Here is a 6,000-nt window from a genome sequence, read left to right on the forward strand (position 1 = left end):
GCAACTGTGAACAGTTATCATTGTAGTAGCACTGTGTGAAATAATTCACTTTTTTAGGCTGAAATCAATGGCAAAACACCAGGCAGAGAAGAGAAATCTTTGAAGCCTTAAAAAAGAATAGTCAATTTTAAATGGGTTTATGAGTGCACATTTTATTTTCCTTTCAAGTATAGCTGAATTAACACAATTAGCTGCAGTACTCAAAAGGTGGAAAATTAACATGCAGCAACTTCACTATAAAATATGATTTTCTCTTTGGACTAAAACAATAAAAGTAATTTTTATCTCTGCCTTAGCATTTTTGAGCTGCAAGGAGTATATAAAATCTGGCAATTCTACCTTTAAGTTATTAATTTCAGTGCATACATTTTTTTCATCTTGATAATTTCCAATTATTCTTACTGCTTCAGGTTCTCTATTAAATTCTTCAGCTTGCCGTACAATTTATTCAATGTATTAAGGTTATTTTATTGTTTACAGATAATTATATCTGGATCTCCAATAGGTCTATTTTTCATTCATGTTCTTTATTTTTAAATTAACTGTTGCCTTTTGTCATGCATAGTTGAGGTTTTACTAATCAAACACTGTACATTGTATTTGAAGAATGGTAGAGTGTAATTTGAATCTTTGATTGATGTTATCTTCCTCCATATGATCTACTTTCGCTTCTGGCAGGAAATTAGAGTAGAGGTAAATTATCTTTATTTTTGCCTGAGATTAAGCTGATTTGAAGTATGACTTCAGTTCTTGTGAGAGCTGATTATTGGCAGTTCACTCTTTTGCCTCAGATACAGCCCTTCATGGGTTCCACATGCAGCTCATTCCTCTGGGAAGGGCCCCAAATTCCCACATTTAATCCCCACACACATGAGATTCCTAGTTTCTCTGTTGGCTTTCTCAGCCTCTCCACTGTATCCTGCAAATGAGTAAATGCCTCAGGAGCTCCTGTAAAGTATGTTACTATGTCCAAACCACAGTTTCCTTATCTGTAGAATGGGACTAATATTGCAGACTTTACTGTGTTATTGGGGCACTTCAACAAAATAACTTTGTGAAATAAACGGTATAGTGCTTGGAACTGAATAACTCCTCCATATATATCATTTCCCCCTATCTTTTGTCAATCTAACCCTTCTTCTAAAAATATTCAAAGCAAACCACAATAACTGCCATACATCAGTTGTTCCAGAAGGATTTGAAAGGAAAGAAAGCATTGTTCCAACTGCCTTTACACAAAATCTGCAACATAGTTACATTATGCCTGCCATATGGAGTCAGGCTTCAGAGTTCATCCTTTTTTTTTTTTTTTTCTCAGAATAAACCATTAAAAAGCACAAGCCATGGGCAGTGCGGTAGCCTAATGGCTAAAGTCCTCACCTTACACTCCCTGGGGTCCCATATGAGTGCCTGTTCATGTCCTGTCTACTTCCCTTCCCTTCCAACTCCCTGCTTATGGCCTGGGAAAGCAGTTGAGGACAGCCCTAGGCCTTGGGACTTTGCATCGGAAGAAGCTCCTGGCTCCTTGATTTGGATCTGCTCAGCACCAGCCATTGTAGTCACTTGGGGAGTGAATCAGCAGATGGAAGATCTTCCTCTCTTTGTCTCCTCCTCTTTGCATATCTGACTTTCCAATAATAATCAGTCCTTTTTTTTAAGTCACACGTATTTTAGAGATAGATCACCTAATTCAGAATGCAACATTTATGAGCTGCTTTAAACTTCTATAAGGAAGAATTCTAGCATTTTGCTTACTCTTTGAAAAATAAGAATGTGCAGCATATAAATAAGTATTCTTAGAAGGTAATAGACACACAGCGGCTGGCAGACACAGGTAGTCAGTTCTTATTCCCTTATGTATACCAGGAAAAATAAACAATGCAAACAGTGGGTATGACTTGACAGAGTCACTGGTTACATTGTGTGATTTTTTTATTATATAATAAGCTTTTCTCTCCCATCAGAAGCCAGAAGTAGGTATCTGAAAATAAATGCCATAATGCAAAAATTCTTTCCTCTTTAATGTCAATAAAATTGACAATCTAACTGCATGAGCATAGCAGTCGGCCAATTTTACCATTATCTGACATTGGGATGCAAAATCAATGCCAGGATTCTGGAAATTCTTTCGTTGAAACAACTTCATTGAGTTGTTATTTACATACAATAAACTGCACCCTCTTAAAATATAAATTTGATCATGTACTCATACACAAACAAGGATAGTTCACACAGTTTGTAGAAAGTTAGAAGTGAAAGATATACTTGGTACAAAAACTTTTGAAATTGATACATAGTTTTCACATAATTTACATTTTCTGTGAACTTGTTAAAAACCCCTATTTGCATAGATTTAAATATTTTTGCATCAAAATACATTGGTGTTTTAATTCTAGCTTCCATGAACTTTTTCAAGTAGACTAATGAAGATACAGAAATTTCCATCTCCCCACTCAAAGATGCCTTGTGCCCCTTCATACAGTGCATCTTTCCTACTGCCTTGAGTCCCAGGAACTCATTAATCTACTTTCTATGACTATACATCAATTCATATTTCTATATTACTTTGCATTTCCTAGAACTTTTATTTGTTTTAGTGGCATTCAGATGGATAAAGAGTTCCTGTCTGCTGGATTCACTTCCCAAATGTGGCCACAGCCAAGAGATGGGAACTCAATCCAGGTTTCCCATATGAGTGGCAGGCATGCAAATAATTGAGTCATCACTTGCTGCCTTCCCAGGTCTGCACTGGCAGAAGCTAGATCCAGGAATTGAATCCAGACATTCCCAGGCATTTCAATATCGGATGTGGGCATCTTAATCACTGTGCCAAATGCCTGTTTCTAGGATCTTATTATTGTTGTCTACGTATTTTTAATACCGCATGCAAGGGATTTTCTAAGATGTTACATCTGTTACATTATTTAATCCTATTTGAAATGTCAGTACTTGTTATATACAATTTGTGAATGAAAAAACTCTGGTTGAGATAAGCTAACAGACTTGCTAAAAAATCACGTAACAAGTGAGTGTTTTCATAGAATTCAAATCTGTGCGATGTGATTACAATCTCAAGCTTCTAAACATGCTGTTGGCTGGTCTTGTATTTGAACAGGATTAAGGATGATTAAGTCCTGTTATTTGTAGCAACATGAGTGAAAGGAGGGCATTATGTTAAGTGAATTATGCAAGACAGAGAAAGGCAGATACTGCATATTCTCACTCATGTCTTGGTGCTTAAAAAGTTGATTTTGTAGAATTAGAAAGTTAAATAGTGGAAAGTAGAGGCTAGGAAGGGTAGAGGAATAGACAAATTGGATAACAAGTTTCAAAATATAGTTAGATGGGAAGAATAAATTCTAGTTTGCCACAACACACCAGTGTGACTGTGAGTTATAGAAATTTATTACATATTTCACAAAGAACTAGAATATAGAAGTTTGAAGATTTCCAATACAGAAGAAAATGATAAATGTTTCATGAACTTCAAGTGCTAATTGCCCATGTATCTGTATTATTCATTGCATATGTGAAACAAAATATCACACTGTACTCCATAAATATGCAGTTTTCTTATATCAGCTACATGTTTTTTTTTTTAAAAAAAAATAAATTTAGATATAAAAATGTAAGAGTGAATCTAAGAAAATTATAATCAATCCAGAGTGTTACATTGCTCAGCAGATAGAGCACATCCCATTTGCCCCATTTTCAGCTGCTTGGACCCCATTCTGTGCTATAAGCTATTAGCATCTAAATAAAGCCACAGGGAAAAATAGCCCCATATGTCCAGTACCCAACCTGTGTCCTCTGTTCTGTTTAGGAATCACCCCAGCAACTGATGAATGCCTATTGTAGTGTGGGAGCCTTCTCCAGAGCAGCCTCCTTCCTAAAATACTGCCAAGAAAAGGTAGGTTCCTAGCAAATTGGAGACTCTGACATTCTCTACTGTAGTAGAACATACATGGTTTGTATCAAGTTCAACAGACTTTTTAACGCCATGATACCACCCATTTAGTCCTCTAAAGAGCTCAGGGTTCTGGAAATTAGTCATGTCAGTGTAGTCTTTTATCCAAAGTTAAATGAACAAAATAGATATCTCTTAAGCGTTTCATCAAGATTAGTAGCCAAAACTAAGTCCGTCAGAAGTTGTCAAATTATGACTAATGATTCCCACTGAACATCTTGCAGAATTACCCTTGTTTAATAAGAGGTATCAGTATTGTCATGGTGGAGAAGGGCTCTCTGGTAATGGTTCCCCTCTTTTTTTTAGACCCCGTTCCGTGTTTTTTTTTTACATGCCCCCACCCACGGCCTTCTTAAACCACCCTTGTGGTAAGCAGATGTTACTGCTTTTTGCATGTGTAGCCTGTCAGTGAGCAAACCCTGTTGAAGAACCTCACCAAAACTTGCTACCGTGACCTTTGTTCTTTATAGTGTCTGTTTCTACTCTGGAATATTTGCACCTCTTGGTATCCATTGCTTTGGTTGTGTTTTGTCTTCAGGATTCTTAGGGGTAAAGTTATGTTTCATCTCCTGTTACAATCCTTCTAAAGCATGCATTATCATATTGATCTTGCTTGTTTAAAATTTGATTTAAAGTTCTCTCATCTGTATCTGATCTGCATTTGCTAGTTTTGACACCCATTGAGCATAATGTTGCCTCCATTTTGTGTATGCTGAATCAGTTAAGATGCTATAGTGTTGACCACTGTTTCTGCAATTAATTGTTGGTCTTCTTTAATTAGTCAATAAACAAGATAAATTATTTTTTTACTTGAAAGTTGATAAAGCTGGTCTGTCTAAAGTTCTGGGCATCACATTTAAAATCTTCTCCTTTCATTCTAAAAGGATTTATCCATTTGTAACCTGATGATTATTTTGGTAATTGTTTTAATATACTGTTCTGTGACTCATCAATGGTTTTACTATTCTTCCACCCAAACATCATTAAAAACTTCATATTTATTCTTTGTTCAATTTTAGTAGAATTCATGTTGCTGTGGTTTACCCTTCTTAGTGCCTCAAAATAGATCCTGTTTATGTATGCCTCCATAAATTAATACACATTGAATTTGCTAAAAAATTTGAATTCTGTGCATACATTTGTATAAGGTACATTTGCATGAACTTTTTGAAAACTCCTAAAACGAGGCTTGCTTTGTGAGAAACTAAGGTAAAACCAGTTTTCCTCACAATAAGAAATTAATGAAATTTCTGTTATCACAAATGAATACGTATGTTCCTTATATCTGGTCACCCTTTATCAGAGCAGGAAATACAAATTGAAAATAAAGAGAATTGCACACAACAGAGTCTTTAGGTAGAAATCAGAAGCTCTAGCAACTGAATCCTGAGGGTACAGTCTTAGAGAATAAATCATTCAGTAAGTCCTGCAGTCAGCACAAAACAAAGCAGCAGACAGTGTCAATATTGAAAGCTTTATTTTGCTTTATAATTCTGTTTGCTAAGGAAAAAAAAAACTTTTATCTTGGCCTGCCTCCACTGGTAAGTAATGCCCTGAACTACAGCCTCTCAAAACCAGCAGGCTCCATAGTCGTCCACATAGATGAGCCAAAAACAGAGACCAGTTTTGGTGTTGGGCTTTGACTGCATCTTCACATTCATTCATTTGACAGCTACAATCGTAAGATAAGAGGGTAGCCAGCTAAAGTTTATTTTCTCTTTAGATGTTTTAGACAATTTTGTTTTCTTTGGCTTATATGACAGAGAAATTCTATGTGGGATTTTAACCAATCTATCTTTTAATTTTACTATTTGCAAAATTATCTTGTGTACAGAAAAACCATAGCAACCTGGAATTCCTTTACTTGTGTTTATCAGAAGGCAAGCATTTGTTGTTGCTTACTTTAGACATTTCTGAGTTCTGCATCCAGGTTGAGATTGTATAACCCAAAGAAGAGAGTAATTGGATATTAACAGAGAAAGGACCTCGTTAACTAAAGTGTGCTGCTTGAGTAACAAGCTGGCAGTATCTGA

Source organism: Ochotona princeps, chromosome X (genome assembly GCF_030435755.1).
Source record: "Ochotona princeps isolate mOchPri1 chromosome X, mOchPri1.hap1, whole genome shotgun sequence".
NCBI classification, from domain to species: domain Eukaryota; kingdom Metazoa; phylum Chordata; class Mammalia; order Lagomorpha; family Ochotonidae; genus Ochotona; species Ochotona princeps.